Below are 22,889 nucleotides of genomic sequence, written 5' to 3'. Positions count from 1 at the left end.
GGGTATTCATTGGACAAATATATTATACTAGAACTGACATGTGATTACTGAGAAATCAGTACCCAGAACAACAACTTCTCGGCCTTGATAAGCTTGGGCATTGAGTCAAACAGAGCTTGGATGGCGTGTACTGGTACAGCTGCCCATGCAGCTTCAACATGATACCTCAGTTCATCAAGAGTAGTGACTGGCGTATTGTGACGAGTCAGTTGTTCGGCCACCATTGACCAGACGTTTTCAGTTGGTGAGAGATCTGGAGAATGTGGTGGCCAGGGCAACAGTCGAACATTTTCTGTATCCAGAAAGGCCCGTAGAGGAACTGCAACATGCGGTCGTGCGTTATCCTGCTGAAATGTAGGGTTTCGCAGGGATCGAATGAAGGGTAGAGCCACGGTTCGCAACACATCTGAAATGTAACGTCGACTGTTCAAAGTGTCGTCAATGCGAACAAGAGGTGACCGAGACGTGTAACCAATGGCACTGCATACCATCACGCCAGGTGATACGCCAGTATGCCAATGACGAATACACGCTTCCAATGTGCGTTCACTGCGATGTCGCCAAACACGGATGCGACCATCACGATGCTGTAAACAGAACCTGGATTCATCCGAAAAAATGTTTTGCCATTCGTGCACCCAGGTTCCTTGTTGAGTACACCATCGCAGGCGCTCCTGTCTGTGATGCAGCATTGGGGGGAAAACCACAGCTATGGTCTCCGAGCTGACAGTACAATCCATATTGTTATAAACGTTGTAGAACTGTTCGTACAGATGGTTGTTGTCTTGAAAACGTCCCCATCTGTTGGCTCAGGGATCGAGACGTGCCTGCATGACCCGTTACAGCCATGCGGATAAGATGCGTGTCATCTCGACTGCTACTGATACGAGGCCGTTGAGATCAGCACGGCGTTCCGTATTACCCTCCTGAACCCATCGATTCCATATTCTGCTAACAGTCATTGGATCTCGACCAACGCGAGCAGCAATGTTGCGATACGATAAACCTCAGTCGCGACAGCCTACAATCGGACCTTTATCAAAGTCAGAAACTTGATGGTATGCATTTCTCCTCCTTATACGAGGCATCACAACAACGTTTCACCAGGCAACGCTGGTCAACTGCTGTTTGTGTATGAGAAATCGGTTGGAAACTTTCCTCATGTCAGCATATTGTAGGTGTCACCACCGGCGCCAACCTTGTGTGAATGCTTGATAGCTTCCTGGGAATTACGCCGGATAATATTGTAGAAACCGCACAATATTTCAGCGAGACAACTGCCCGCCATCTTCAGGTGCTACTGTCGCGTCACTTTTTTTTTGTTTCTTTCTTTATTGATTTTCAATTCCCCCCGAAGGGGGCGGGCTGGCAGCAGCTTACTACGCTGCTCTACAGCCTACAGACTTTTTGTTAAAAAAAGGAAGAAGAAAGAAACAAGAAAAAACAGGCGATAAAATGGTGATTTAAAGTGTAAAATGGCGTAAAAATGCGGAAAGTTAAAACAGAAAGCAAAAGGGGTTGACAATGTTGATAAAATACACAGGAATCAGACAAGTAACATAGTAGACACACAATTAAAAAAACAGGGTGACAGTCTGGTTTCTGTTCGCAAGAGATAAAAAAAAAATTCACACCCAGCGACAGTACGATGGCTGTTCGCTACACTTCCCAAAAGACACAACACGGAACACTCACTGGAAAAACACACCGTAAAACGCTGCACGAAAATGGCGGCACAAATATGGCACTCCCGATCCAAAGGCAGATGGGGGGGGGGGGGACCTGGAGAAGGGGGAAAAACAAGGAGGGAGGAGAGGAAAAAAACGAAAAGGGGGGGGGGAACCAAGGAGGGAGAGGACTAATAAAGGGGGAGAAGGGCAAACGCGAGAGGGAATGACAGGAGGTAGAGGAGGGAAATGTAAAAGGACTCGGGGGAGAGAAGGGGGCAAAGAGAGGGGAGAAAGAGAATGGAAGGGGGGGAGAGGGAGCCCGGGAAAAGGACAGAGGAAAGGAGGGGGAGTGAGGATCAGAGTTGATATGAGGGATAAATGGAGGGAGAGAGGGCATCATCCGGGAGGGGGAGTTGATGGCAGCCACCTTGGGAAAGGAGATGTAGGGTGTAGAGATGGAGGGTAGGGGGGACACAACGGTGAAGATGTGGCAGGGGGCAGGGATCGGAGAGGAAAGGAGCAACCAGGGGGTGAGGGGGTTCAAGATAGCGGGAGGTGTAGAGGATGCGGATATGTTCGAGGAATAGGAGCAGATGGGGGAAAGGAATGAGATCATAAAGAATCCGCATGGGGGACGGGAGGCGTATACGGAAGGCGAGGCGGAGTGCGTGAGGCTCAAGGATCTGGAGGGACTTATAGAATTTGGGGGGGGGGGGGGGCAGATATCCAGGCAGGACTGGCATAACAGAGGATGGAACGGATTAAGGATTTGTAGGTGTGGAGGATGGTAGAGGGGTGCAACCCCCACGTCCGGCCAGAGAGGAGTTTGAGAAGGCGGAGGCGGTTGTGGGCTTTGGATTGGATGGAGCGGAGATGAGGGATCCAGGTGAGGTGACGGTCAGTGGTGAGGCCAAGGTAGGTGAGGGTGGGGGTGAGGCGGACAGGACATACGCAGACAGTAAGGGAGAAATCCAGGAGCTGGAAGGAGCGAGTGGTACGACCTACGATGATTGCCTGGGTCTTGGAAGGATTGAGTTTCAGGAGCCACTGGTTACACCATGCAGCAAAAAGGTCAAGGTGATTCTGGAGGCGTTGGGACCGTTGGAGGCTAGGAGTGAGGACGAGGAATGCTGTGTCATCAGCATATTGCAAGAGGTGTACTGGGGGGGGGGGAGGTTGGGGCATATCCGCCGTGTACAGGAGGTAGAGGAGAGGGGAGAGGACAGAGCCCTGGGGCACACCTGCAGAGGGGTAGAAGGTGTGGGAATTGGCATTATGGATGGTAACATAGGAGGGGCGGTGGGAGAGGAAGGAGGCCACCAGACAGATGTAGTTGATAGGAAGGGCGTAGGTTTGGAGTTTAAACAGGAGACCGGGATGCCAGACACGGTTGTAGGCCTTTTCGAGGTCAAGTGAGACAAAAATGGCGGAGCGACGAGAGTTAAGCTGGAGGGAGAGGAGATGAGTGAGGCGGAGGAGTTGGTCATCATCAGAGAAGGAAGGTCGAAAGCCACATTGGGTGTTTGGGAGGAGGTGGTTTTGGTGGAGGTGGAGATGGATGCGCCGGGAAAGGATGGATTCCAAGAGCTTGCTGAACACCGATGTGAGACAGATAGGACGATAGGAAGAGGCATCAGATGGAGGCTTGTTGGGTTTGGAGAACATCTGGATACGGGAGGTTTTCCACAGGTTGGGATAGAAGCTAGTGGCAAGGATGACATTGTAGAGGGTGGTAAGGATGGAAAGGAAGGAGGGAGGGCAGTGTTTGAGGTGGCGGTAGGTAACGCAGTCGTGGCCGGGAGCAGTGTTGCGTTTAGTGCGGAGTGTGAGGCTGATGTCCTGTGTAGTGATGGGGGAGTTAAGTGCAGAAGGTGGGGTGTGGCGTCGCGTCGCTGAGAAGCTCGCCAATTTATATGCTGGCTTTCTAGAACAGCGCATGCGTCAGCGGGGCATAACGTCATCGAAGACCAATCGTAGACAGCGTCGAATACCAGAGCCTTCTGCTGGAGAAAAAGGTCGCGGTCTGCGGAAGCGCGCCGCGGCGCGGGAAATGCGGCCGGGAGCGACGGACCCTGTTCGCGCGCGCGAGGTGTTGGCGCGCGATTTAAGCATCTGCGCTAAGGCTTCCCGTCTGCGTTGACTCGGTGCGGTTGCTAATATGTGGCTGACGATTCCTTAGTGCCGCCAAGGCTGCCTCCCAGGCTTTGCTCAGGTGAAACCCCGTGTCTCTGTTTATTAGGTCACTGCTAATACATATTTTGACCGCCTCTTTGATGACAGAGTCCCAGTATGTGGAAGCATGCGAGAGGATATTGGTTTCTTCATAATTCATGCCGTGTCCCGTATCAAGGCAATGTTCAGCAACCGCAGATTTCTCTGGCTGACCCAACCTCGTGTGACGTTTATGTTCGTTACATTTGTCTTTGAGCGTACGACACGTCTGGCCAATATAAGATTTCCCACATTGGCACGGGATTTTATATATTCCTGGTCTCCTCAGGCCGAGGTTGTCTTTAACAGAGCCCAGCATTGAAATCACTTTTGCTGAAGGCCGGAAAACACATTTAATCCGGTATTTCTTGAAAATTCTTATTATGGTTATAATGAAGAGACAAAGCACTAGAAATTTCAAAAAATTACATTCAAACGAATAAAATTCGTGAAGTAAGACACTTCAATATTGTTTTTAAATAAAGAAAATATTAGGCACCGAACAAGGTTTGAATGGAAAACCTTTCGCCTGGTAGTTTAACACCTTAACCATTACGCCAATGCAACTCATAGCTAGAGATGCGTCTTAGAGGACTGTAAAATATCATGCAAAATACCGACAAACCTTGTTCGTATGACTGAATTACTGACGTTTCGTCGAAGTACAATAGGAAATAAACAATTACCGCTGTTCTTTATTGCGAAAAAGCGGTTCATGAAAATGATACAAATCCTTTCCTTGCTATCGCCTGAATTAGAAGAATGCTTTTACCAAACTTTCTATAAAAGAAAGTCTGCTATCAAGACATTGCTTTTGTTCTTTTACTTTATTTATGACTGAACGTTTCTAAAACTGAAGACACTCGTCCGTGCTCTGCACTGCAGTCGAACTGTGGCAACGTCGTTCTCTGTTCATTGGCTGACTGTGTTTTGTGGCATCAGATGCTCAGAATGAACCTAAACTCGGCCGCCGTCGTAAGTGACGCGCACTTTAGTTGCTTCGTTATCATTGCTCGGCTCGCGAGTGTGCCATGAAATCTTTTCATCTATCTTCTTGTCAAAGAACTTGTACTCAGAATCACGTTGTGGAAATATAAAGATGTAACTTCCATACGCGCCATCTGAAAATAAGCCTGGAAAGTTTCCAAAACTTGTTAGTAGAATAAACGAGTGTTCCAAAAAAGTGACCGGCTGCAGCTTTATGTATTTATATTCAATGCACAACCTCGCGTTCTACAACATCCGTAATGGATAAGCTAGTCCGATGGCTGAACATTTAATCATTTTAATGACATAGTAAATATATATGACTGAGGATCCAGACAAAGGGCGTCCTGCAACGACCTGTCACACCCTTTCCTTTCCTTGTCCGCAAAAGCTGATGGGTGAACTAAGTAACGAGTGTCTTGCTATCCTTAGCTATTCCTTTCCCACGTTCTTCATTACGAGGTGTGGTAAAGCCAATCTTCCTTGGATAAAAGAACCCTGATGCAAATCCTGTTCCTCCAAGTTCGGAGCCGTACGTCGGGCCAGCGCCCCATCCATAGAAAAAGACAGCCTGCTAAAACACCCGGTAACGTGCCTCGGCTTTCGGATGGTTTTAATGGAATTCGACAACGGAAACGAAACTGGACTTTGCATTTTCGTACCTGAAAAGTACAGGCCATCCGGAATAAGCGAGAAGATGTTTCACTGGTAATAAGACGGCACAACATTGATGTAGCCGAGCTTTCTGTTAACTGAAAAGAAAGGTTCTGGTTGTGAACAGGGGGAGAGCAGGAGTACCCATCATTCTAAACAAACGGTGGTCAAAATACGTAACCTCGTGGGAAGCAGTTATTGAAACGTTGATAAAGTTCAGTCTGAGAGCTACAGACTTAAATATAGTAGTAATGGGACTGTGTGCCACTACTGGAGGTGCGCCCTTGAAGGTAAAAGAAGATTTCGAACAGATACTGATGGAGAGTACAGAGTTTCAGGGAGAGCATAAGGGAACAATTGACAGGAATGGGGGAAAGAAATACAGTAGAAGAAGAATGGGTAGCTTTGAGGGATGAAGTAGTGAAGGCAGCTGAGGATCAAGTAGGTAAAAAGACGAGGGCTAGTAGAAATCCTTGGGTAACAGAAGAAAAATTGAATTTAATTGATGAAAGGAGAAAATATAAAAATGCAGTAAATGAAGCAGGCAAAAAGGAATACAAACGTCTCAAAAATGAGATCGACAGGAAGTGCAAAATGGCTAAGCAGGGATGGCTAGAGGACAAATGTAAGGATGTAGAGGCTTATCTCACTAGTGGTAAGATAGATACTGCCTACAGGAAAATTAAAGAGACATTTGGAGATAAGAGAACCACTTGTATGAACATCAAGAGCTCAGATGGAAACCCAGTTCTAAGCAAAGAAGGGAAAGCAGAAAGGTGGAAGGAGTATATAGAGGGTCTATACAAGGGCGATGCACTTGAGGACAATATTATGGAAATGGAAGAGAATGTAGATGAAGATGAAATGGGAGATGCGATACTGCGTGAAGAGTTTGACAGAGCACTGAAAGACCTGAGTCGAAACAAGGCCCCCGGAGTAGACAACATTCCATTGGAACTACTGACGGCCTTGGGAGAGCCAGTCCTGACAAAACTCTACCATCTGGTGAGCAAGATGTATGAAACAGGCGAAATACCCTCAGACTTCAAGAAGAATATAATAACTCCAATCCCAAAGAAAGCAGGTGTTGACAGATGTGAAAATTACCGAACAATCAGTTTAATAAGCCACAGCTGCAAAATACTAACACGAATTCTTTACAGACGAATGGAAAAACTAGTAGAAGCCGACCTCGGGGAAGATCAGTTTGGATTCCGTAGAAATACTGGAACACATGAGGCAATACTGACCCTACGACTTATCTTAGAAAATAGATTAAGGAAAGGCAAACCTACATTCCTAGCATTTGTAGACTTAGAGAAAGCTTTTGACGATGTTGACTGGAATACTCTCTTTCAAATTCTAAAGGTGGCAGGGGTAAAATACAGGGAGCGAAAGGCTATTTACAATTTGTACAGAAACCAGATGGCAGTTATAAGAGTCGAGGGACAGGAAAGGGAAGCAGTGGTTGGGAAGGGTGTAAGACAGGGTTGTAGCCTCTCCCTGATGTTATTCAATCTGTATATTGAGCAAGCAGTAAAGGAAACAAAAGAAAAATTCGGAGTAGGTATTAAAATCCATGGAGAAGAAATAAAAACGTTGAGGTTCGCCGATGACATTGTAATTCTGTCAGAGACAGCAAAGGACTTGGAAGAGCAGCTGAACGGAATGTATGGTGTCTTGAAGGGAGGATATAAGATGAACATCAACAAAAGCAAAACGAGGATAATGGAATGTAGTCGAATTAAATCGGGTGATGCTGCGGGAATTAGTTTAGGAAATGAGACACTTGAAGTAGTAAATGAGTTTTGCTATTTGGGGAGCAAAATAACTGATGATGGTCGAAGTAGAGAGGATATAAAATGTAGACTGGCAATGGCAAGGAAAGCGTTTCTGAAGAAGAGAAATTTGTTAACATCGAGTATAGATTTAAGTGTCAGGAAGTCATTTCTGAAAGTATTTGTATGGAGTGTAGCCATGTATGGAAGTGAAACATGAACGGTAAATAGTTTGGACAAGAAGAGAATAGAAGCTTTCGAAATGTGGTGCTACAGAAGAATGCTGAAGATTAGATGGGTAGATCACATAACTAATGAGGAAGTATTGAATAGGATTGGGGAGAAGAGAAGTTTGTGGCACAACTTGACCAGAAGAAGGGATCGGTTGGTAGGACATGTTCTGAGGCATCAAGGGATCACAAATTTAGTATTGGAGGGCAGCGTGGAGGGTAAAAATCGTAGGGGGAGACCAAGAGATGAATACAGTAAGCCGATTCAGAAGGATGTAGGTTGCAGTAGGTACTGGGAGATGAAGAAGCTTGCACAGGATAGAGTAGCATGGAGAGCTGCATCAAACCAGTCTCAGGACTGAAGACCACAACAACAACAACAACTGATGGGGACCGTAGAAGTCGTTCTAGGTGGCCAAGAACTGATATTGACAGAAGGTCTTAACAGCAGAGTAGAGGAACAGATTATCTAATCTTGGGGCGAAAGGCCAACTAGAAAATTCAGTATGCCAGTGTTAAAAGAGGGCAGATTGTGGAAGCGACGATCATCTGGTAGAATGTGCAACTTATATCTCCTGTACTTTCAGGAGCAGTGGCGAATGGAAGAGGACGCAATATGCTGACCAGTGGAAATCACAGGGCACAATTTGGGCAGCCTAGGGGATCATAATACTAAGTACTTACACCAACAGCGACTGTTAAAAAGAGTGGAGAGTGAAGAAAGAAGAGCGAAGAGAGAACAATAGAAGAGAAATATTGGCATATAAAGAAGGCCAGAGATGAAGCAGCAAAAGAAGCCTTTGGAGAATATGAAAGAAAGAAGAAATCAATTTGGTTGTATGTCGAAATAGTAGAGATGATTGCAAGGACAAAAGAAGTTTATTTGGCGTTCCTGAACGTGAATGATAATCGTACTAGAAGTAGGTGTAGGACTCTAAACAGAGAAGTGAAAAGAGAAGGGCTAAAAAGGAGAAGCAAGGCGGAGGAAGAAAAATGTGAATATATAGAGAGGATGATTGTTGGGGCTCGTAGTGCTGACGCATGGACAACAATCAAGTCAATGTGATTGTCTACTGGTGACAAGTTACATCATAATAGTATTAGTTATGGCCAATGGACAAAGTATTTTAAGGATTTATTCCAGGAAAATCGGCCTGCATTTTCACATAGATGTGAGACAAGGAGCTATGGCCTTTACACGTAAAAGTTCTTCACCAGGTTGTGAGGAGTTGCAAGATAAAGGGGTCACCAGGATATGGATCAACATATCCAGAGTTGATGAAGTTTGGACCACCGAAATTGTAGGAGATGCTAGAAAGCTGTTTGAAGGATGGATACGGTGTTCCATCAGAATGGGCAACATGTGACATAACTCTGGTACATACGAAATGGTCACGTAATGACCCAAATAATTATAGGGGATTGGCAGTGATCTCTTTCGATGGAAGACTGTACTCGAAGGTACATCATGATCCGATGAGGAAAGAAACAAGCAGCAAGAAGAGCAAGCGGGATTCCGAGCAAGAAGGCAGGTAATGGACAACATACACACAATGAAATAATGTGTAAAAAAACTCAAATTTTGGGTTGGAGGATTTACCTTGAAAAAGCATATGATAATTTACCAACCAACAAACTGTGGGAAAAGCTGAAAGAGAGTTGTAGCAAAGATTGCTGAAGGCTGTTATGAAATTATATGAAAATACGCAGCAAGAGTAAGGATCGGGAACAAACAGTTAAATACAAGAATCCGAGGTGAATAAGGGCGTGCGGTAGACATGTGGACTGTCACTGGACTTCTTTAAGCTGCATTTAGTTATCACTCCTGCAGAACTGGCATAGAAAATACAAGGTTATGGGAATGACAATAGAGGGCGGATGGCTAGATTATCCTTGCAGAAGACGAAGATGATCCGAGCAACGTGTTAAGAGAACTTAAAGAGTAATACAATAAGGCTGGTCTGGAGATGAGCGTGAACAAATATGAGTACTTGGCCGTGAAAATAGGAAAAGTAAAGTAGAAGAAGATGCAATTGTTGGCATGGAAAAGGCAGAATTCTTTGGGGCATTATGTAATAAACAGGGCACAAATAATGATGAAATCATTTGTAGGATAAATCAAGGATGAGCTGTAATAAGGGCAATGAACTCTCTTGTGTAGAATAAAATGAATTTGTAAGACTGTAGTCCAGAGTGTTATTTTGGTACGGAGCAGAAGCCTGGGTCGTTAGAAAAACAATAACAATAAATTCTTTGGCACTGAGACAGATTGCTTAAGACCTAGTTCAGGCTATACTGGGGGAACAGAATAAAATAACACGTGATCCGACGAAGGATAATAATGGGTACCGATACCCAACAAGAAAAACTGATGTTTGAGCATGTGTATAGGATAAATCAAGACAGTATACCGAACAGGGGAAGAAAAGGGGTCGCCCACGAAGCACGAGGCAGATAAAGTGAATGAGACAATAGTTTCCCTGATAAATGTGAATATCATTTTCGTCTTTCTAAGTTGGTAGGATTGAGATACCTGCAGACAAAAGAGCAATGGTATGAATTAGCATAAATCATATATAACACAGACCGCGCCCGTCCCTATCTCTGCCGTGTTAACGTTTGAAACCAACATCTAAGTCACGTGACTCGGGGTAGAAAACCGAGTTCTTGTCGTTACGCGCTGTGTGAAGTGGAAGTGACAGTTACAAAAGTCTCTCACTTATAGCTGAAATCAAGCATCGATTTTGACAATTCTACGAACTGCAGTACTACTCTCACACATGCAGTAGTGCAGTTAACCTAGTTTCTCCACAATTGCTGATAATAAAGCAGTATTTACCGTTTTCACATGCGGCGAATATGAAAGGTATTGACAATTCTTTTAACAAGCGACAGAATGACTGCTCTTTAGTGAATACTTGTTTGTTGTTTTTTTTCATTGTGAATTCTTGTAGTTCGCCGCTTCCACAGGAGCGGAAGACAAAAAAATAACAATTTCGAACGCAGTATTAGTTTTCTAACGATTCCATAAGAGTATGTGTGAAATGTCAAATGCTTTAGTAAGCTTTTTTAAGAAGAGAAATTCGCGTATGTGCAAAATGTTAGGTATTTACACAGAATAAGCACGTACGTTTTCTGACTCTTCGGTAATCTAGCACAAACACCGAAACGATATCAAGCTAGGAAGCGTAATATGTTACAAAACGTTGTTTATACTGGTGTAGTGAGCTAGATATTAACGATATGTCGTCTCAAAATCTTAGTCATTCACCAAATTTTATTTCCAAAGACCAACATCCATCCTAATTTTTCAACTTATGAAAATACTTCTGCAAATATTTTAAAGTAATTCACCTACACATCTGAGATTTTCGTTATTTTACCTAATATGTAGGATACAAAACAAGACTAATCTGAGCGTATGTGAAGGTCTTTACTTCGGCACCTAGTAAAAAGCACAACATTTGGTCTGTAACAAAAATGTCATAAGTTGTGCGCTTTAAATGCGCAATGATGTACCCGGCTTCGTGCCCCGAATCACGTGACTTAGATGTTGGTTTCAGTAAAATGACGTCATGCGCAATCTGTGTTATCTATGGTTATGTGCATGTTATTAGTGATGCAAATCATTGGTATGAAAATTTACCAACGATCTTTGCGACATTCCTCTTCAGAGCTGGTTCTGTGTTCAGATAACATTCGACGCCTATAGATTTGCTCATCTACACAGCAGTAAGTTTAATTCAAAGACATTTCGTACGTTATAAAGTATAAAATCAGGGTCTAGTGAAGCAGGGGATACAACCCGTCGGCTTTGAACAATGACGTCATTCCTTAGTCATAGATAGTAATGTCTTCACTTCGAGGCATAGATAACAAAGCAGTTCTGTGTTCTAATAAGCGCTATCATTAAAATAATTGAATGTGAATCTAAAAGCGATCGCTTGATATTCGCTAAATCATTAAACGTGTGATTTAATTAAGTTAATTGTTTGTTTCTTATTCAGACAGTACTTAATATTTTTCGTAATGATATTGAGGTAATGTGGATTATTAGTTTTTTATTATAGAACAATTTGTAGTGTCTTATTTTCGTTTATAGGAATGGATTTGTCTATCCGAATGAATCTGGACGATTTAAGGGAAGTTATGGGCCAAGATATGTTGACCACAATTTGCTTCCTGCAAATGTGTGGTCTCATTGCGGAATACGTTCAATGTCGTGAGTGCGGCGAACATATGCGCCTTACGAGTGTATCAAGTCGCCGTACTCACGACTTATTCGTATGGCGCTGCAGCAAAGATCGGTTGTGGCGGTCCATTAGACGAGGGACGTGGTTCGAGAAATCTAAGCTCGCCCTGAGAGACTGAGAGACTACACATTGATCTTGTCAAAAGCCGAGAAGCGATTCTTCTTAGTGTTGTAGCTCCCTTCAGTAGCTGATAAGTGTTTTTTGGCTTTAAAAAAAAAAATCTCACGAGATAGAATAAACTGATCCTACTTTATTAAGCAATCAATAAAAAACTAAACTAAAACATAACAGCAAAAGCGAGAATAAACTGATCTTAAGATACAGATGCTTCAGTAGCTGATAAATGTTTTTTGGCTTTTTTAAAAAAAAAATCTCACGAGATAGAATGAACTGATCCCACTTTATTAAGCAATCAATAAAAAAACTAAACTAAAACATAATAGCAAAAGCGAAAATGGTAAACTGAAAATAGAATAGATTACGAAGACTTCGTAATCTATTACGAAGACTTCGTAATCTATTCTATCATCACGAGGCAGAGAAAATCCCTGACCCCGCCGGGAATCGAACCCGGGAACCGAGAACGCTACCGCACGACAACGAGCTGCGGACCGTTACTTAGGGTCAACTGCCAATTTTCGCACCTTTTAGATATCTTTTCTAAATCGTTTTTCAATTTGTTTTGATCTTCTGATAACTTTATTAGTTGATAAACGATAACATCATCTGCAAACAACCTAAGACGGCTGCTCAGATTTTTTCCCAAATCGTTTATATAGTTAAGGAACAGCAAAGGACCTATAAGTCTACCCTGGAGAACGCCAGAAATCACTTGTGTTTTTACTCGATGACTTTCCGTCACTTACTACGAACTGTGACCTCTCTGACAGGAAATCACAAAAATCCAGTCACACAACTGAAACGATATTCCATAGCACGCAATTTCACTACAAGCCGCTTGTGCGGTACAGTGTCAATAGCCTTCCGGGAACCCAGAAATACGGAATTAATCTGAAATCCCTTGTCAGTAGCACTCAACACTTCATGCGAGTAAGGAGTTAGTTGTGTTTCGCAAGAACAATGTTTCCTAAATCCATGTTGACTGTGTGTCAGTAGACCGTTTTCTTCGAGGTAATGTATAATCTTCTAACACAATATATGTTCCAAAATCCTGCTGCATACGACGTTAATGATATGAGCCTGTAATTTAGTGGATTACTCCTACTACTTTTCTTGAATATTGGTGTGACCTGAGCAACTTTCCAGTTTTTGGGTACGGATCTTTCGTCGAGCACACGATTGTATATGATTGTTTAGTATGAAGCTAATGCATCAGCATATTCTGAAAAGTACCTAGTTGGTAGACAGTCTGAACCAGAAGACTTGCTTTTATTAAGTGATTTAAGTTGCGTCACTACTCCGATGATATTTACTGCTACGTTACTCATGTTGGCAGCTGTATCTCGATTGTAATTCTGGAATATTTACTTCGTCTTCTTTTGTGAAGGCATTTCGGAAGTCTGTGTTTAGTAACTCTTATTTGTCAGCATTGTCTTTGGTAGTATTTCCAATGCTATCGCGGAGAAAACGCGTTAATTGTTTCTTGCCGCTAACATACTTAACATACGACCAAAATCTCTTTGGATTTTCTGCCAGGTTTCGAGACAAAGTTTCGTTGTGGAAACTATTATAAGCGTCTCGCACTGAAGTCCGCGTTAAATTTCTATCTTCTGCAAAAGATCGTCAACCTTGAGGATTTCTGGTCTGTTTAAATTTGACATGTTTGTTTCGTTGTTTCTGCAACAGTGTCCTGTCCCATTTTGTGTATCAAGCAGGACCAGCTCCGTCGTTAGTTACTTTATTTGGTGTAAATCTCTTAATTGATGCCGATACTATTTCCTTGAATTCAGGCCACATCTGGTCTACACTTAGATTATTAATTTGGAAGGAGTGGAGATTGTCTCTCAGGAAGGCGTCAAGCGAATTTCTAATACGGAGGTATGTTAACAGGCAGAATACGGCGCTGCCGTCGGCAACCCCTATGTAACACAATAAGGGTCCCGAGCAGTTGTTACAGGGTGTTTCAAAAATGACCGGTATATTTGAAACGGCAATAAAAACTAAACGAGCAGCGATAGAAATACACAGTTTGTTGCAATATGCTTGGGACAACAGTACATTTTCAGGCAGACAAACTTGTGAAATTACAGTAGTTACAATTTTCAACAACAGATGGCGCTGCAAGTGATGTGAAAGATATAGAAGACAACGCAGTCTGTGGGTGCGCCATTCTGTACGTCGTCTTTCTGCTGTAAGCGTGTGCTGTTCACAACGTGCAAGTGTGCTGTAGACAACATGGTTTATTCCTTAGAACAGAGGATTTTTCTGGTGTTGGAATTCCACCGCCTAGAACACAGTGTTGTTGCAACAAGACAAAGTTTTCAATGGAGGTTTAATGTAACCAAAGGACCGAAAAGCGATACAATAACGGATCTGTTTGAAAAATTTCAACGGACTGGGAATGTGACGGATGAACGTGCTGGAAAGGTAGGGCGACCACGTACGGCAACCAAAGAGGGCAATGCGCAGCTAGTGCAGCAGGTGATCCAACAGCGGCCTCGGGTTTCCGTTCGCCGTGTTGCAGCTGCGGTCCAAATGACGCCAACGTCCACGTATCGTCTCATGCGCCAGAGTTTACACCTCTATCCATACAAAATTCAAACACGGCAACCCCTCAGCGCCGCTACCATTGCTGCACGAGAGACATTCGCTAACGATACAGTGCACAGGATTGATGACGGTGATATGCATGTGGGCAGCATTTGGTTACTGACGAAGCTTATTTTTACCTGGACGGCTTCGTCAATAAACAGAACTGGCGCATATGGGGAACCGAAAAGCCCCATGTTGCAGTCCCATCGTCCCTGCATCCTCAAAAAGTACTGGTCTGGGCCGCCATTTCTTCCAAAGGAATCATTGGCCCATTTTTCAGATCCGAAACGATCACTGCATTACGCTATCTGGACATTCTTCGTGAATTTGTGGCGGTACAAACTGCCTTAGACGACACTGCGAACACCTCGTGGTTTATGCAAGATGGTGCCCGGCCACATCGCACGGCCGACGTCTTTAATTTCCTGAATGAATATTTCGATGATCGTGTGATTGCTTTGGGCTATCCGAAACATACAGGAGGCGGCGTGGATTGGCCTCCCTATTCGCCAGACATGAACCCCTGTGACTTCTTTCTGTGGGGACACTTGAAAGACCAGGTGTACCGCCAGAATCCAGAAACAATTGAACAGCTGAAGCAGTACATCTCATCTGCATGTGAAGCCATTCCGCCAGACACGTTGTCAAAGGTTTCAGGTAATTTCATTCAGAGACTACGCCATATTATTGCTACGCATGGTAGATATGTGGAAAATATCGTACTATAGAGTTTCCCAGACTGCAGCGCCATCTGTTGTGGAAAATTGTAACTACTGTAATTTCGAAAGTTTGTCTGCCTGAAAATGTACTGTTGTCCCAAGCATATTGCAACAAACGGTGTATTTCTATCGCTGCTCGTTTAGTTTTTATTGCCGTTTCAAATATACCAGTCATTTTTGAAACACCCTGTAGATCGGTTACTGCTGATACAACGGCAGGTTATCAAGACTTAAGTGAGTTTGAATGTGGTGTTATAGTCTGCGCACGAGCGATGGGACACAGCATCTCCGAGGTACCGATGAAGTGGGGATTTTCCCGTACGACTATTTGACGAGTGTACTGTGAATATCAGGAATCTGGTAAAACATCAAATCTCCTACATCGCTGTGGCCAGAAAAAGATCCTACAAGAATGAGACCAATGACGACTGAAGAGAATCGTTCAACGTGACAGAAGTTCAACACTTTGTCAAATTGCTGCAGATTTCAATGCTGGGCATCAACAAGTGTCAGTGTGCGAAACAGTCAACGAAACAACATCATCGATATGGGCTTTCGGAGCCGAAGGCCCCCTCGTGTATCCTTGATGACTGCACGACACAAAGCTTTACGCCACGCCTGGCCCATCAACACAGACAATCTAGTCCATTATAATTATCCGGGCTGTTATGCCGTGGTCGGTTGATGAATTCTGTGTCGAATCCCAACGTTTCGTCTCCGACTGTGGGAGACATCTTCAAGGGGGTCCGTAGCTCAATGGAAGGTCCAACACACCCACTGGCTCGCTACTGACTGCCGCTAAATTCCGTGTCCGCGCGCTCCCACGCCGCGGCGTGATATCACGTGTTTTGAAAACGTCAGTGCAATTGGCCGCTGTCCGTCGCCGTCGATCGCCGTTGCCATCACCCAGTAGTGGGCGGGTGGTACACATCTTCTTTAACACCGGCATCCATATGCCGTTTAATTTCACACCCTCCTCCTTATGGTTGAAATTATTTGGGTGTTTAGCGATTTCGATTGCCTCCCTGTAGAGCCTTTCGTAATATCCGCTTGTGGCCGCTAGTACTTGCGTCTCCTCGAAACGAATATTGTGGTTCCCTGGCTGGAAAGCATGCTCCGCAACAGCTGATCGTTCCGTTTCTCCTCTACTGCAATTTCCCTTATGCTCTTCCAAACGTTTAGAAACAGTTCTTTTTAGTGGTACCACATAAACATCACCACAGCTGCATGGGATCCTGTACACTCCAGCTTTTTCCAGTGGTTTGCGAGCGTCCTTGGCAGGCTTAAGGTATTCCTGTATCTTCATGGTGGGCTTGTAAATTAAGGTAATATTCCGCTTCGTCAAGATGCTCCCTATTCTTTCCGTTACATTTTTAACAAACGGCAGGAAAACCTTAGATTTTGCAGTAGCCTGTACGTCAGTATGCTTTCTGCGTGGCTGCCTCAACGCACGTTTTATTTCGGCGGACGAATATCCGTTCTTCATTAGTGCATTGTGGAGATGTTGCATCTCAGCGTCGAGCAACTTGGGTTCACAAATATTTCTAGCTCTGTCTAGCGCTGTCCGCTAACGTCAGAATTCATCAACCGACCACGGCATAACAGCCCGGATAATTATAATGGACGTGATATTTCCGGCCGTGAAAGTCTACATTTTACGAGGTGCATTCAAGTTCTAAGGCCTCCGATTTTTTTTCTCCGGACTGGAAAGAGATAGAAACATGTGCATTGTTTTAAAATGAGGCCGCATTCATTGTCAATATGTCCCAGAGATGGCAGCACCGACAGCAGATGGAATTTTACTGCCAGCGGTGAGAATGAGAACTGTTTTAAATACTTAAAATGACGACGTTTTCCTTACTTGAACAGCGTGCAATCATTCATTTTCTGAATTTGCGTGGTGTGAAACCAATTGAAATTCATAGACAGTTGAAGGGGACATGTGGTGATGGAGTTATGGATGTGTCGAAAGTGCGTTCGTGGGTGCGACAGTTTAATAAAGGCAGAACACCGTGTGAGAACAAGCCGAAACAACCTCGGGCTCGCACAAGCCGGTCTGACGACATGATCGAGAAAGTGGAGAGAATTGTTTTGGGGGATCGCCGAATGACTGTTGAACAGATTGCCTCCAGAGTTGGCATTTCTGTTGGTTCTGTAGACACAATCCTGCTTGACGACCTGAAAATGCGAAAAGTGTCATCCAGGTGGGTGCCACGAATGCTGACGGACGACCACATGGCTGCCTGTGTGGCATGTTGCGAAGCAATGTTGACGCGCAACGACAGCATGAATGGGACTCTCTTTTCGTCTGTTGTGACAATGGATGAGATGTGGATGCCATTTTTCAATCCAGAAACAAAGCGCCAGTCAGCTCAATGGAAGCTCACAGATTCACTGCCACCAAAAAAATTTCGGGTAACCGCCAGTGCTGAAAAAATGATGGTGTCCATGTTCTGGGACAGCGAGGGCATAATCCTTACCCATTGCGTTCCAGAGGGCACTACGGTAACAGGTGCATCCTACGAAAATATTTTGAAGAACAAATTCCTTCCTGCACTGCAACAAAAACGTCCGGGAAGGGCTGCGCATGTGCTGTTTCACCAAGACAACGCACCCGCACATCGAGCTAATGTTACGCAACAGTTTCTTCGTGATAACAACTTTGAAGTGATTCCTCATGCTCCCTACTCACCTGACCTGGCTCCTAGTGACTTTTGGCTTTTCCCAACAATGAAAGACACTCTCCGTGGCCGCACATTCACCAGCCGTGCTCTTACGGATTTATGGACAGTGATGCAGGATTCATGGTGTTAGTTCCTCCAGCACTACTTCAGACATTAGTCGAGTTCATTGCATGTTGTGTTGCAACACTTCTGCTTGCTCGCGGGAGCCCTACACGATATTAGGCAGGTGTACCAACGTCTTTAGCTCTTCAGTGTAATATGTATAAAAAGTAGGATAGCGCTTTCATATTTTTTACGAAAACTGTTGGAACACACACTTTTTCCAATCAGAACTTTCAGTTTGTGACTAAAAAGAAAACATAACTTTGTACAGACCAATAGCGCAGACCTCAGATTGTGCAATGTAACTCTTAGGCCCTATTATTAAATATAAATATTAATGAAAAGCGTTTCCATTGCAATTAATAGTTCTTATCTTTACTTAAAAATGACTCCATCAAAAAAATCTCAACTTGGCATTTTGTTGAATGTTTACATGTCTGGTAGCAATCTTACATGCAAAGAACAATACCATAACTTATAATAAAATGAAAGTGCCTCTCATACATACCGTCCACATCCATCACTATAAAGTGTTGGTAAATAAAAACCATGTTTATTTCTTGAAAAATTGTTGGTAAAATACACTCCTGGAAATGGAAAAAAGAACACATTGACACCGGTGTGTCAGACCCACCATACTTGCTCCGGACACTGCGAGAGGGCTGTACAAGCAATGATCACACGCACAGCACAGCGGACACACCAGGAACCGCGGTGTTGGCCGTCGAATGGCGCTAGCTGCGCAGCATTTGTGCACCGCCGCCGTCAGTGTCAGCCAGTTTGCCGTGGCATACGGAGCTCCATCGCAGTCTTTAACACTGGTAGCATGCCGCGACAGCGTGGACGTGAACCGTATGTGCAGTTGACGGACTTTGAGCGAGGGTGTATAGTGGGCATGCGGGAGGCCGGGTGGACGTACCGCCGAATTGCTCAACATGTGGGGCGTGAGGTCTCCACAGTACATCGCAGTACATCGATGTTGTCGCCAGTGGTCGGCGGAAGGTGGACGTGCCCATCGACCTGGGACCGGACCGCAGCGACGCACGGATGCACGCCAAAACCGTAGGATCCTACGCAGTGCCGTAGGGGACCGCACCGCCACTTCCCAGCAAATTAAGGACACTGTTGCTCCTGGGGTATCGGCGAGGACCATTCGCAACCGTCTCCATGAAGCTGGGCTACGGTCCCGCACACCGTTAGGCCGTCTTCCGCTCACGCCCCAACATCGTGCAGCCCGCCTCCAGTGGTGTCGTGACAGGCGTGAATGGAGGGACGAATGGAGGCGTGTCGTCTTCAGCGATGAGAGTCGCTTCTGCCTTGGTACCAATGATGATCGTATGCGTGTTTGGCGCCGTGCAGGTGAGCACCACAATCAGGACTGCATACGACCGAGGCACACAGGGCCAACACCCGGCATCATGGTGTGGGGAGCGATCTCCTACACTGGCCGTACACCACTGGTGATCGTCGAGGGGACACTGAATAGTGCACGGTACATCCAAACCGTCATCGAATCCATCGTTCTACCATTCCTAGACCGGCAAGGGAACTTGCTGTTCCAACAGGCCAATGCACGTCCGCATGTATCCCGTGCCACCCAACGTGCTCTAGAAGGTGTAAGTCAACTACCCTGGCCAGCAAGATCTCCGGATCTGTCCCCCATTGAGCATGTTTGGGACTGGATGAAGCGTCGTCTCACGCGGTCTGCACGCCCAGCACAAACGCTGGTCCAACTGAGGCGCCAGGTGGAAATGGCATGGCAAGCCGTTCCACAGGACTACATCCAGCATCTCTACGATCGTCTCCATGGGAGAATAGCAGCCTGCATTGCTGCGAAAGGTGGATATACACTGTACTAGTGCCGACATTGTGCATGCTCTGTTGCCTGTGTCTGTGTGCCTGTGGTTCTGTCAGTGTGATCATGTGATGTATCTGACCCCAGGAATGTGTCAATAAAGTTTCCCCTTCCTGGGACAATGAATTCACGGTGTTCTTATTTCAATTTCCAGGAGTGTATATGTGATTGACCTCTAGGTGAGAACTGTAAACACGTGAGAGCTGAAAAGTTATCAAATACTTTTTTTAATGTGTCTGTGGTATTTAACTGCTAAAGTCTTGTTAGTGTAAATAATTGCAAGAGAGAATTTGGATGCACAAATTTGGTGATACATCCTAATTCTGTAATTGTAAATTGAAAATACAACATCAATGAAATTTTAGTTAATCATAAAGAATTGTACATTGAATTTTACAAGCAGCAACGAATTAGAATCAGCTTTTCTGTATTCTGTAAATTGAGTCCGAAGTGGTGGGTAACTATTGGTGACAAGGCTTCATATTCTCTCTCTCTCTCTTTCTCTCTCTCTCTGCGTGTGTGTGTGTGTGTGTGTGTGTGTGTGTGTGTGCCACGAAACTATGAAGTTAAAGATCTTGCTGGAAAAATCCGTATGTGATACCAACAACAGATATTGTACGTATGATGTGTACAAGAAATCATCGCATAGGAATTTGAGTTGGTTCTGAAAGATAATGGTAATCATGTCATCATATTTCGCAATTGGATACATTCAGATGGCACTATCGTAGTCACGATCCAGTTACCTGTGAGTGAATTCTGTCAAAATCGAGCCGACGTGGTTGATCTGCGGCAAAATCATCAAATAGAAGAAGTGCAATCTTCATATTTACAAAATCGCAAGGGAAATTCATTCCCTTCTGAAATCCTAGTTATTTTAGACTTTGCTGAAAATTACAGTTTCTTGATAGGCGCAGAGATACCACTGGGATAATTCTCAGTCAACCCTGTACCAATTTTTAGTACATATACAACGAATGTAACGATTATGTTACATCTCTGCGTATGTGCTTTACGTATAATCTCTTGCAGCACAGTACCACGGGTCTGCATGTTTTTTCTGCGACATTTTGTTAACAATGTCAAACTGCAGCTTGTCAACAATGTTAAACAGCAGCTTGAAGATAGGCTGATTAAAAAAATTATATACTTCAGTGATGGTGCCGCACTGCAGTTCAGAAATTACAAGAAGCTCGCAAACCTGAATTACCACCAAGAAGAGTTCGGAATTAAATCAGAATGGCATTTTCCTGCTTCGTGCCGTGCGGAGAGCCCCTAAAACTTCTTTAACCTCTACCTGGGCACATAACCTATCGGATATTGGCTGCAGTCAGTCGTTCAAGCGATTGCAAATCTGACTTACAAACATACACGTTCTGCCAAGAACACAGTCCATGAAAACTTTTTATTCCGTGATTACTGCATGAGGAACGAAAGAAGAAAAACAATATGCTTCTACTGGACCAGGTGCCAACAAAGAAAACACATAGTTCTATACAGTCAGTGCATAAAGAACGATTTTGTGAACTGACTCTGATATTGAAATGACTGCGTGCATGGTCTAAACCTGGCTGTAAAATACCTAGACAGAAGATGTAGCTTGCAAGCCACCTAAGTATCCAATTACCTCTCGATATCTGTAGATCTGCGCACGTGAGCCCTCCGCAAAGTACAAGGCGTTAATATGTTTGGCTTTTTTTTTTTTCTCTACAGTTTACTAAGGTTTCTTGGAACGCAGGCACAGTACATTGAGGTCAGTTCCAAGAACACGACCGTACCATGCATTTATAGTCACAGCTACTAACACCATTCTTATGAAGACGCTATCGACAGATGCAACTGTTGCTCGTGAAAATGCTTCGTTACAACAGCAGCAAGTATGTGGCTTATAAATATAACGAAAACTCGTACATAGGACACATTTACCAGATATCGCATGAATTTAAAAATGTTGAGACCAACTGCTTGTGTGCTGCTGACTCAGAATTTCTTTCATAGTGCAGTAGGAAAGATGCTGTTTGGGTACCGTTCCCCATTGTTTTTTGCAAGTTGATGTGTGATAATTAAAAAGTCACAAAGTGCGGTTATGTAAACTTGACAATAAGTGATATGAAAAGTTCTTCTCTCTCACCTTCAAGTGAAGTTATTTCATTTTTGGATCAAGATGTCAAGGGAAACAATGTCATATGCGGGGTTGAACAGTTTTCAAAATATAATTTCGTTTTTTATATTTGAATTTATTTATGAAACTCTTTTTGCCGAGTTTTTGTCTTTGTATACACCGGCATGCACGTAAAAATTATTAATTTCTCCCATTATTGCTTGCATGTATTATTTTATTTCGCTGATGCTCTCTTTTTATAATTTATAGCAACAGAATAAGGATATACTGTATTTCCAAGTTTGTGCACCCAACCTCTCTTGTAAATTTTTACACTGAAAAGACATTTAACAGTGAAACACAACATACACATTAAGAAACACGATTACTCACTGTTTACAGTTCTCAGCTGTTTACAATTCTGACCTTCAAGTCAACCACATAGTAACAATTTTACAAGGACTACACATGTTTTTTTTTTCTATCGGTTCCCTGTAGTGTTGAATGCGCATGATATGTGTAAGTGGAACTGTCATTTTATTATGAGTTACGATATTCTTTTTTGCACCTAAGACTGCTACCAGATAAATAAACAGGTTTTGAGCTTCAACTGGCTAGTAACTCCGTTCAGGACTGTGAAGTTCGTCTTGCCTTTTAATTGATCTTTCGATTCACGCCTTACACAACTCTGTTTTATTTCGGTGTGTAATTGGTTGAAATGGCTCTGAGCACTATGGGACTTAACTTCAGTCCCCTAGAACTTAGAACTACTTAAACCTAACTAACCCAAGGACATCACACACATCTTTGCACGAGGCAGGATTCGAACCTGCGACCGTAGCGGTCGCGCGGTTCGTTACAACAGCAGCAAGTATGTGGCTTATAAATATAACGAAAACTCGTACATAGGACACATTTACCAGATATCGCATG

The 22,889-nt window shown here is 43.9% G+C and overlaps 2 protein-coding genes across 2 annotated transcripts in view; both read left to right on the top strand.

The window, feature by feature from the left end:
• Nucleotides 1–22,889, top strand: part of LOC126106356 (speckle-type POZ protein-like) — a 497,553-nt gene that overhangs the window by 234,296 nt on the left and 240,368 nt on the right. The window lies entirely within an intron of this gene.
• The window catches only part of LOC126106190 (speckle-type POZ protein-like), a 67,910-nt gene continuing 56,192 nt past the window's right edge, over nt 11,172–22,889 (top strand). The window contains exon 1 of the mRNA XM_049912426.1: nt 11,172–11,262. The gene's annotated coding sequence lies outside the window, so the exon portion shown is untranslated. The remainder of the gene's footprint in view (nt 11,263–22,889) is intronic.

Source organism: Schistocerca cancellata, chromosome 10 (genome assembly GCF_023864275.1).
Source record: "Schistocerca cancellata isolate TAMUIC-IGC-003103 chromosome 10, iqSchCanc2.1, whole genome shotgun sequence".
In the NCBI taxonomy this organism is placed as follows: Eukaryota; Metazoa; Arthropoda; class Insecta; order Orthoptera; family Acrididae; genus Schistocerca; species Schistocerca cancellata.
Note: the sequence above shows the minus strand (reverse complement) of the source record. Positions and strands in the feature narration are given on the sequence as shown.